This window comes from Suricata suricatta, chromosome 2, assembly GCF_006229205.1.
Source record: "Suricata suricatta isolate VVHF042 chromosome 2, meerkat_22Aug2017_6uvM2_HiC, whole genome shotgun sequence".
Lineage (NCBI taxonomy): Eukaryota > Metazoa > Chordata > Mammalia > Carnivora > Herpestidae > Suricata > Suricata suricatta.
The window spans coordinates 65,276,348-65,288,625 of NC_043701.1; the positions used below are offsets into that span (position 1 = coordinate 65,276,348).

The following is a 12,278-nucleotide window of genomic DNA, read 5'->3' on the forward strand; positions in this document are numbered from 1 at the left end:
TTTTCATAAATTAATAGGTATTATTTATAAATTTAAAAGTTAACAGATATTTTTATTAAAATGTTAATGTGAAAATTATATCCAGCTGAATTAAAGCACAATATATCTAAGAATATATACATATATTTATGATTTATTTATATGTACATATTTACTTATATATATTTACACATATATTCCCTTGGACTTTGATTTTTAAATATATACATATATACACACACATATGCATATACAGACACATAGGTAGCTTATATGTATGTACATTATGTATACATGTATTATATATAATATATACATAACAGACACATAGGTAGCTTCTATTGAATAAAAAATTCTATAAAATACATTAAATCCCTATTCATTTAGTAGTCAAACAGTTTAATCATGTTTGTCTCTTTGTGAATTCAATAAATATTCTTAAATTTGTTTTTCCCCCCAAATAATGTACTATTTGTTAAAAAAAAAAAGATCTCCCATCATATTGGCACCCAGAAAGTAGGGCATATATCAATGCTAAGGTCCTATTCATTCCTGATTGTATATCAATTCTGAAATATTTTGGTATTGATAGAAGTCACAATTCCTCAGAATCAGTTGCTCAAAGCAGCCAGTAAGTACTCGTTGAATTCCCTTCTGAACCATCACTTCACTGACTTGGTTCGGCCAAGATTAAACAATTTGAAAAGCAAATATACATCACAGTTCATCTTCCTCCTGTGCCAACTAATATATGACTATTTTGTACCTCTTTCCATTCAAAGCACCAATAGTTAGACAGTCCTCTTTCCAAAGAAAGAAATAAACAAACAAAATAGAACTGTAAAAAAGGTAAAGTAAGTACTCAGAGCATTATCAATACAAAATTATAAAAACATGGCAAATCTTATTTAAAACATATTAGGGTATGTTTAAATATAGTTTCCCTAAAAGGGAATTAAGAATATATAGTCTATTAAGCTCGAATGCTTCAGGAAACCACAAAAAATCATTTTATCATCTGAGCTAGGTACTGGTCATAGATAGAGATGGGATTAGGAACCATGATTAAGAAACTGAGACAATGAACATTTGTGACCACGTACAGGAACACAGCAAACCCCCACACATATGCGTCACCTGGGAACCAGTGCTTAAGACAGAGCCAGGAGTCACAGGTCCGGAGAGCCATCGTGAGTTATGGAGCATACAAATGCAGGAGTTGAAAGCAAGTCTTGAATCACATAGAAAACAAAGGTCACAGCAAGGTACCGAATCAAGAATCAAGACAAGAATTCACAATCATATACATGGAACATCACACTGTCCTGTCCATTGGTCATTTGAGTGGATCTAGTCACAACAAGACTTGTGTGTGGCTGCTACTGGTAAATCACTGCCAGCCATTTCTTCCACCACAGTGGCCTCCCAGAGACTGCTACCCATGCCATTCATTTTCACCACTATCCATCAGTCGGCTTCAGAAAAGCCAGACTGGTTATAGACTAAATAAAGAACTTAGATTTTCTCTTTGTGTCTGGATTGTAGCATGAGTTAAATTTCCACTCTGCCACATTAGCTATTGGCTGGACTTCAAGCAGAATCAAAGGGCAAAGTGAGTCTGAAATTAGGCATGGGAACGTCCAGCTAGCCACAGAAGTACAAGAAGACAAAATTAAATAAAACACACACACACACACACACACACACACACACACACTTTTATCTCTCTCTCTTTTTAAGTTTATTTATTTATTTTGAGACAGAGGGCATGCATGAGCAGGGGAGGGGCAGAGAGAGAGCAAGAGAGAGAATGCTAAGCAGGCTCTGTGCTGATAGCACAGTGTGGGGTTCAATCTCAGGACTATGAGATCATGACCTGTGCTGAAATCAAGAGTTAAAGGCTTAACTGACTGAGCCACCCACTGTTCCCCCTTCTCTTTTTTATCAGCTTTACTGACATAACATTCACATACAGTATAATTTACCCATATAAACCCAAGAGCATTTAGTATGTTCACAGACTTGTACATCCATTACCACAATCAATTTTAGCACACGTTCATTACCCCAAAGAGAACCCCCACACCCCTACCCTCTGCCATCACTCTAGGCAACCACCAACCTACTGTCAGTACAGATTTGCCTATTTAGAAATCTCATATAAATAGAATCATAAATATATTGCCCTTAATGACTGGTTTCTTTCACTTAGCATGTATTTATTTATTTATTTTTGAGAGAGACACAGTGCGAACAGGGGAGGGTCAGAGAGAGAGGGAGATACAGAATCTGAGGCAGGCTCCAGGCTCTGAGCTGTCAGCACAAAGCCTGACGCGGGGCTTGAATCCACAAACCGTGAGATAGTGACCTGAGCCAAAGTCGGACGCTTAACCAACTGAGCCACCCAGGTGCCCCACTTAGCATGTTTTTAACATTCATCCATGTCGTAGCAAGTATCAGCACTTCATTTCTTTCAATTGCTAAATAATATTCCAATTAATGGACTTACCATGTTTTATTTATCCATTTAGCAGCTAACAGACATTTAGGTTGTTTTTATTGTTTGGCTGTTATCATTAATGCTGCATGAATATTCATGTACCAGCTTCTGTGCGGACATACATTTTCATTTTTCTTGGATATATGTAAAAGTGGAACTGCTGAATCATATGGTAACTCTATGTTTAACTGTTTGAAGAAATGCCAGACTGTGTTCCAAAGTGGCTGCGCCATTTTCCATTCCCATCAATAGTGTGTGAGGGTTCCAATTTCTCCACAGTCTTGCCACTTAGTTGCTATTATCTTTTTCATTATAACATCCCATCCCCTATTTAAAAATCTCAAACAGATTTTCTGGATCTTTGGATCTGGCAATTAAACCAGTTCCTTGGTTAGTGAAGAAAGGCAAAATTCTTAGCACACACATGCCTAATGAGCAAGCAGGAAGAAAAGGCCAGAGATGTCTGGTTGTCTGAGGGGTCCCAGGGGAGGCAGGGCACCCAGTTCCTTCAGACTATAAACAAAAGGAGACCTGGACTGAGATTGCTTCTACCTGCACTTGTTTGAGGCATGACTAAAACATGAGGTGAGAGCAGATGAGTAAGGGTTATAATTTCACTTGAAAATTAACTGGAGAGAGGAACATGGAGCCAGTTCTAAAGTGAAACTCCCCCATTCTCACTTGGTATTTTTCCTCCAGAGTACACACTGAAAACCTTAGAGATATCCTCTACCTTTCAAGTTCTATGATTCCACAACTTTCTTCCTGTAAGCAGAATTTAAATTGATTGTGCAACTCATCATCAGGGAAATACAAATCAAAACCACACTGAGATACCATTTCACACCTGTCAGAGTGGCTAAAAATAACAACTCAGGAAACAACAGATGTTGGTGAAGATGCAGAGAAAGGGGAACACTTTTGCACTGCTGGTGGAAATGCAAACCGGTGCGGCCATTCTGGAAAGGAGTATGGAAGTTCCTCAAAGAATTAAAAATAGAAGTACCCTACAACCCAGAAATTGTACTACTAGGTATTTATACAAAAACGCTGACTCAAAGGGGCACATGCACCCCAATGTTTATAGCAGCACTATCAACAATAGCCAACTTCTGGAAAGAGCCCAAATGTCCGTTGAGTAATGAATGGATAAGGAAGATGGTGTATACACACACACACACACACACACACACACACACACACAGGAATATTACTCAGTGATCAAAAAGAAAAATACTGCCATTTGCAACAACATGGATGGAAACAGAATGTGTTATGCTAAGTGAAATGAGTCAGTCCGAGAAAGAGAAATATCATAGGATTTCATTCATATGTGGAATTTAAGAAACAAAACAGATGAACATAGGCAAACATAAAGAAAAAATAAGATAAAAACAGAGAAGGAGGCAAACCATAAGAGACTCTTAAATATAGAGAACAAACTGAGGACTGCTGGAGGGGAGGAGGGTGGGATGGGCTAAATGGGCGGTGGGCATGGAGGAGGACGGCACTTGTTGGCATGAACACTGGGTGTTATGTAAGTGATGAATCACTAAATTCTACCTGAACCCCTTATTACACGATATGTTAACTAACTTGAATTTAAATTTAAAAACTTAATTAATTAAAAAGTAAACTGATCATTTAATGTATCTTTTATAAATAGAGGTTTTATCTTAATAAGATTCAGTTTAAGTGTTTTTAATGATTAAAAAAGTTTTTTAATGTTTATTTATTTTTGAGACAGAGAGACAGAGCATGAGCAGGGGAGGGTCAGATAGTGAGGGGACACAGAATCTGAAGCAGGCTCCAGGCTCTGAGCTGTCAGCACGGAGCCCAACGCAAAGCTCGAAACCATGAACCGCGAGATCATGACCTGAGCTGAAGTCAGATGCTTAACCGACTGAGTCATTCAGGTGTCCCTGTTTTTAATGTTTTTAAAAAATAGTTTTACTTTTTGTAAACCTGAAACTAATATAATATTGTATGTCAACTATAATTAAAGAAAAGTTTTACTTTTAATGTTTCCTGAAGCTAGTTGAAATATTTTAACTCTATCTATATAGCATTAGTGCTTCCTGGAAGTCACTAAAAGTTCCTAAATGTCTACTTAAGTAAAAAAGATGAATGTAGTTAAAAGGGAGAAAATACATTTATTCCTTGGAAAGTACACTGATTACTATTTAGCTAGTTAGAATTGTGTTCTTTCACCCTTGAGAACTGTGCCATGAAAAAAATTAATTTCTTTGACCTGCAGCATAATTACCACATCTGAAAATATAGGAAAAAAATGAATGAAAAGGATGGAGGATTCAAAATAATATGGGCCAATGCCAAACAAAATACCAACCAACCAAATTAGAAGATATTACACATACTCTTCCTTATTTAACATGGAAGGAAATTGCAATTATTATTTGGTTAATAAGGCACTTCCTGGGCCCTAAAGTTACTAGTTCTTCACTTCAACATATACGTGTTGTGCAACTGCTGTGAGCCGGAAGCCTTGTTAGCTTTGTTAACTGCCAAAATAAATAAGAGAGTCTCTGCTGGCAAAGAGCAGCCAAGGGCCTGGCCTCTGCCAGGCAGATGCAAACTCATTATCCAGCTGCATTCTCTTCTACAGCTATGACAGGAAAGAAGCAGAATGGAAATGGTGAAGAGGTGTTATTTACACTTACCCAAGCTGGGGTAAGAAGGGGAAGAGGAGAGTGATGACCAAGGAATGGGGGGTGGGGGGGCATGAGCAGTGAACCTGGCTTCATAAAGAAAGGAAAGGATTTCACCAAGCAAAGAGACCAAGATATTTGTGAAAACATTCTGGTGGGAAAGCAAATGTTTTGGAGATTTATAAAGTTTAACCATATGAAAATGTCAATGGCCAACCATTTTTGGCCTATATAAATAGCACATTTATATGGTTTCAACTCATACAAAACAAAATAATCCTCAGGATGTATAGGGTGAATGCTTAGGCCTTGAAGGAGACTTAGTTAGACAAGAAATTGGAATGAGAGTAGAAGGAACCTTAAATTGCCTTCTAAGGTTTCAACTTTATGCCATAGGTGATAGAGCAGTCAATTCACAAAGGAACTTTTGACAAATGACCAACAGATGTATTTTTATTTTTTATTTTTTAATTTAATGTTTTTATTTATTTTTGGGAGAGAGAGAAAGCAGGAGAGGGGCAGAGAGCGAGGGAGATACAAAATCCAAAGCAGGCTCCAGGCTCTGAGCTGTTAGCACAGAGCCCAACATGGGGCTCAAACCCACGAACCATGAGATCATGACCTGAGCCGAAGTCAGATGCTTACCTGACTGAGCCACTCAGGTGCCCCAGCAAATGTATTTTTAAATGTTAAAAGAAGTTCAGGCTTAAATGAAAACTATATATCATTTTCAATATCACGAAGAGTAAATCTTTAACGATAATATTCAATGATATTAACGGGAAACAGGATGCTCCCTTACAATACTGTGTGTGTGTGTGTGTGTGTGTGTGTGTGTGTGTGTGTGTGTGTGCGTGTGTGTGTGTGTAAACTAGAACAATTTTTCTGGAAAGCAATCAGAATACCCTTTGACTAAGCATTCTACTTCTAGGACTTTATCCCAAGGAGAGTCATGGATATTACAACAAACAAACAAACAAACAAACATAACAGTTTATGGGTGCCTGGGTGGCTCAGTCAGTTAAGCCTCCGACTTTGGGTCAGCTCATGAGTACGAGTCCGCGTCTGGTGAGCCCTGCTTCTCTCTCCCTCCCTCTCTCTCCCTGCAGCTTATGGGATTCTCTGTCTCCCTGCCCCTCACTCACTTCTACCCTCTCTCTCTCTCAAAAAAAAAAAAGTTTAGGCATAGGATATTCTTAAAATGTCCAAAAATAGCAAGTTAAACAACTCAGGCATCATCCTTATAACTGAACACTATGCAGATACATTAAATATTTAGGTGAATATTTAATAACATGGAAATCCTCATAAAATTTTGTTACATGAAAAATCAGGTTATGAAACAGTATGTGTATTAGATAGGGCTCTTAAGAACTAGGCAGACTGACCAGGTTTGAATTTCAAGACCACTATTTAAAGCCCTTTGACCTTGAGCAAGTAACTTAACCTCTCTCTGGTTCAGTATCATCATCTGTAAAATGGGGATAATGCTAGTACATACACGATGAGTTGCTGAAAAATTAAATGAATTGCTATCCATACGTCCCATGGACCGGGAAGTGAAACACTGTTCAAATGGCCATTGTTAGCCTATAGCAGGCCTTTGCTACTCAAAGTGTGGTGAACAGACCAATAGCAGCTTGACTCAGAAGATACTAGAAATGCCGAATCTCATTCCTGACCTATTTAAAGCAAAGGAGAGGATTAATCAAGAAATATTCTAGAGACATAAGCATAAAGTTTGTTATATATACATAAATGTATACATATAGTTATACGTAACTACACTTTGAAATTTGCCCAGCACCTAAGAAGCACTAAGTGTTAGTTACTATTAATATTAGTATGTGTTGCCAGTAAATTAAGTCAACTTTTAAGCTAATTTAAGAAGTAAAGGTGGAAAGATAAACTACTGGGCAAGAACCACACCCAAAGCACTCTGAAAAACTGGTTTTGTGAAGTCATTACCCCAGCCGCCAAGCATCGTAATTTGCAATGCCGAGTCCTTGGATGCTGGACACTGCACACTGCCGCAGAACAGCTGTCTCTGCTGCCACTGGAAACCGGACGCAGCTGCCACTACTTCTGTGCCCCGGCCAGAACGGATTCTGCGTCATCCCTGCTGCTTTGAGTCACCAGTTCTTGTATCAAAGTCTAGAGAGGATGCATCTGTTTGGCTGCACAAAGTCCCGAGTTCCCAGATGTGAGAGAGGTCAAGAAACGGAGCAGGGAGCATTTTTATCATATAGAGAAGGCAGATTCTACTTTTTTAAGACAGGGGATTCAACACACGTAGCTTATTTATACATTGGGCAACTGAAGAAATACATTTATAGGCAAAGAAAAAAGAACTAAAAGGATGTATCTAAGTGTTAATGATTAAATTGTGAATTGACCTTGATGGCTGATTTGAATTTTTTATCTTCTGCTTCTGTAATTATCTAAATTTTCTATGACATAGAAAAGACCTTTTCTCTTTTAAAGCAAGACCAGGCAATATCAGATCTGTATTTTTGAAAAAGAATTAAGCTTTTCTTAGATATGGCCATGGTCCGGGAAGTGAAACACTGTTCAAATGGCCATTGTTAGCCTATAGCAGGCCTTTGCTACTCAAAGTGTGGTGAACAGACCAATAGCAGCTTGACTCAGAAGCATATTAGAAATGCCGAATCTCATTCCTGACCTATTTAAAGCAAAGGAGAGGATGAATCAAGAAATATCAAGAATCAAGATGAATCAAGAGATATAAGAAAGAACGGTTGACAATTGACAACGTGGAAAAAGTCATAAACAATTACAAACCTTGGAAACATTTCCAAACTTGGAAGAAGACAAAGTTATTAACAGAAATGGATTACTGGAACAGGAGCCAGGTTTAAAGGAAAAACATAAATGTGGTTTTAGATATGTAAGCTTTGAGAACTTGAAAGGTGGCCAGATGGACATGTTCAGTCTGGGACATGCAGAACTGAGAGCCAATAAGAAATAAAGATTGGGTTTACATATTAAGAGTCATCTAAGAAAAGGAGATGATAGAAGCCAGAAAAGTGGTTAAGAATATGCAAAGCAAGAGAAGAAATCCAAGCAAGATCCTCTAGTGGCACCTATTTTGGAAACATGGGAGAAAGAGAAGTCAGAAAATCAGTTGCCAAAACTAAGATCATCACTGGGGCACCTGGGTGGCTCAGTCAGTTAAGCGTCTGACTGGCTTGGGTCATGATCTCGCAGTTCGTGGGTCCAAGCCCCGTGTTGTGCTCTGTGCTGGCAGCTCAGAGTCTGAGGCCTGCTTTGGATTCTGTCTCCCTCTCTCTCCCCCACCCCCACTGATGATCTATGTCTCTGTCTCTCAAATATGAATAAACATTACAAGACATTTTTAAAACTTAAGAACATCAGAATAGAGTCTAGTATCAAAAAAAGCAAAGGGCATATATTTCATTATTATTCAATTCTTTCCTCCTTTCATGATAAACTGGGAGTGGTTTATACAACTATTCTAAGACTAAACAGGACAATGATGGATTAATGGAGATCTTAATTCTTAAGATATAAAATGGCCAAAGTATTTGGAGAGGGTGGGAGAGGAGAACATGGATACCTTGGATGTCTCATCATTAGAAAATATCCAAAGTTGTCTGGCTTTTGAAAAAATTTTGATGAAAATTATATAATTTTTATGCATTGCAAATTAAATAAGACTAATACTTGTCTTTGTTTTATTCATTCATTCATTGATTCAGCAAACATTCTTTGAACATTTTAACTATGAGCCAGGCATTTAGGATAAGGCAGTTGACAAAACAAACAAAACCCTTTGCCCTCATGGTGCTTACATTCTGGATGGGAGACAGTTGATAAACAGAATAAATAAATAAATATTTATGTTAGTTGGTGATAAGCATTATGGAAGGAAGGGATGAAGGAGTGGGGTGAGAGTTGAAATTTTAGAAGACGAGAAAGAAAAGATCCCACTGACAAGATGAACAGACCTGAAGGAGGCGAGGAAGCCACTCCTGGAGGCGCCTGAGGGAAGCACATTCAGGGGAAAGCTGTGCGGGACCTTGTGTGCTCAAGGAGGACAGTGTGGCTGGCTGGCTGCTGTAAGGGAGTGGGTAGGAAGAGAGGACTGGGTAGGAAAGGCTATCAGAGGTTTTTTAGCATATAAATGGCATTATTGGGGCACCCAGATGGCTCAGTTGATTGAGCATTGACTTAGGTTTAGGTCATAATCTCATCATTCGTGAGTCTGAGCCCTGTGTCAGGCTCTCTGCTGTCAGCTTGGGGCCAGCTTAGGATCCCTCTGTCTCCCTCTCTCTCTGCCTCTTCCCCATGAGTGCTCTTTCTCTCTTTCTAAAATAAATAAACATTAAAAAAAAATGACGTTATCTGACCTGGATTTTAACAGAATCATTCTGGCTGCTATTTTAAGGACACACTGATGTAGGAAAACCAGATGGGTAGCAACTGTGAATATCTAAGCAAGAATAATGGTGACTTGGGCCAGGTACCTTTGACAGTTTTCTCTCTCTTCAGATAACTACCTTCTAATGGATCACACTGAAGTGGGTGGGAGGAGGGAGGAGAGACTATGTATGTAGAAGAGAAAGGAGCACAAAACGCTCAGCCCTTCAATTTCTATAAATCTATGTATTTTCACATTTATCTTCAGCCACACAGAACAAAATGTGTATGCAATTTAAATACTTAAATTTTATGAAAATATTTAATATGTCTAAATAGTATGTTTGAATCTTTTACATTATTACAGCTTCAAAAAATGTTTAAAAAATAAAAACCATTATCATCACCATGTTTATAAATTTATATTTAGGTGAAGGTAACAATAAAAGAACCTGATAATTTATTTTAAAGACATGAACAATATTTTTGAAACACAGAGTCACTGAATAATGACTAGCTCTGAAAGGGGTAATTTTAAACCTTCCACTCTTTCAATGCTATAATTAAAACAAAAATGAAAGTGAATCAGAGAGTACACACACAGGCCTGGGTCACACTGGGACATGTAATTTGCTTTTTCCATGGCTATGAGACCAAAGGCTCCATCTGTTTGCTAAAGATTAAAAGGATAAACTGATTATTTCTTATTTTAAAATTCAAAGGCGACTAAGTCAAGTTAAATATTGATTGAGAGAAAAGAGTTGTCAACTTTGTATTAATATTACCCTAAATCTGCAGTGGTGTACTGTTTACAAAGCACTTTGACTACCATTATCTAGTTTGAGCCTCACAATAGACCCATTAATATCAATGTTCCTAATTTACAGAGAGCTTAAGGGACTTACCCAAAGGCACTCAACTACCTAGCAAATGCCAGAACTGGGACGAGACCCCTAACATCCTAAACCACTGCTCTTAATACTATACCCAATTGTGTTCTTGCCCACATACAGATTTGGGGAATATTTTTCTCATGCAGGGACTGTCCAGGTTATCAGGAGCACAGGTGGAAAGTGGCACCTACGGAAAGGTACCGGGTGGGAACAATAGTCTTAAGGCAAATTGTATCATCCCCATTTAATGTTAGAAAAACTAAGAAACAGAGGCTTGTTCAGTCAGACCCTGGCTCTTCAGTTACTCAAGGGCTGGTGTCACTTGCACTTACCCCTGGTCTTTTTCACTATTGCTCCTTCCCCTGACTTGGGCCAGGTACCTTTGACAGTTTTCTCTCTCTTCAGATAACTACCTTCTAATGGATCACACTGAAGTGGGTGGGAGGAGGGAGGAGAGACTATGTATGTAGAAGAGAAAGGAGCACAAAACGCTCAGCCCTTCAATTTCTATAAATCTATGTATTTTCACATTTATCTTCAGCCACACAGAAGGCTTGGGAGGCTTGATCTACAGGCCTGCTCTTAAACACCTCCACCAGAGGGCAGGCAGGGCAGAAAGAAGAGGAGCATTGGTAACTGATTTGCTGAAAAAGTTGGAAAAAGAACACTTACGACATTATCTTAATTTAGATTTTTAGAGGCTTTCTAGATTTCATTATTAATGCAAATTTTGCACCATTTTTCTATGTAGACCTAAAATAAATAGTGCAGTAAAATGATTTCAGAACTAGAGAATATTTTGTTATACACTGTTATATTTTCACTACAATTCTACTAAATGATAAATATAAAATGTGAGATCTTTAAAAATATAAAACTTAATAACATTTGGGGAGATAGATGGGCAATGAAAAAGAACAAGTCACAAAAGAAGAAATTCAAATGGCAGTGAACATGGAAAAATGTTCCACTTCACAGGCAACTAAAGAGAGAACATTTCAAACAAGAAACGGCCATGTTTCGTCTGTCAAATTAATAAACATTATAAATGAGAATTATTGGGAAGGATGTGGTGAGATGGGCACTTTCATATATTTTTAGAGGAAATGTAAAATCGCTACCATCTTTCTGGAGAGAAATCTAACCCTTTACCCAGATGAATTCTGACAGAAGAAAATGAGAGTAATTTCCCACTACCTAGGTTGGAACTAAAATCTGATTCTTTTTCCTCCAATCAAGTGAGCCCTTAGAGAACATGGACATATGACACGTAATAGAGAGAAACACAAGCTTTTGCCACCTCCTGCCCTCCACAGCCTCGGTAAGATGGAAAGATGAGGGTCCCTGACCCCAGGAGGGAGTAAGGGCTGTAACTCCCACCACGGCAGGGAAGAGGCAGAGCACACCGGTGGTGGAGAGAAATGGGAGTATCTGAAAGCCTGTGGGTGACCCACGATCACAGGGTCTGGCTCATAACCACAGGAGAGAAAAGTAATGCTTTCTGCAGGTTCCAACAGAGCTAACACATCACATTAACCAACATCGTACTATGCAAGGTTGTCAGAGAGAGAGAGAGAGAGAGAGAGAGAGAGAGAGAGAGAGAGAGAGAGAGAGAGCGCTCTGATGTTTATGGCACTATTCAGATACATTTGTGCATCTTTTCAGTAATGGTTAGGCTTGCTTGCACTGGACCACCCATGCACCCCCAATTACACTGCTGTAAGTCTTACAGGTCAAATACATTTGCCTCTAAATTCAAACTACTGGACTGTTGACAGAGTTGCTTGATCTTGCTTATAACTTAACAACTACTAGCTTCGGCTCATTTAAAAGGCA

At 38.5% G+C, this 12,278-nt stretch overlaps 1 long non-coding RNA gene across 1 annotated transcript in view; it reads right to left on the reverse strand.

Moving 5' to 3' along the window:
* Positions 1-7,199, reverse strand: part of LOC115306433 — a 31,180-nt gene extending 23,981 nt beyond the window's left edge. The window contains exon 1 of the long non-coding RNA XR_003915335.1: positions 7,117-7,199. This is a non-coding gene — a long non-coding RNA (uncharacterized LOC115306433). The remainder of the gene's footprint in view (positions 1-7,116) is intronic.
* Between the last annotated feature and the right edge of the window lie 5,079 nt (positions 7,200-12,278).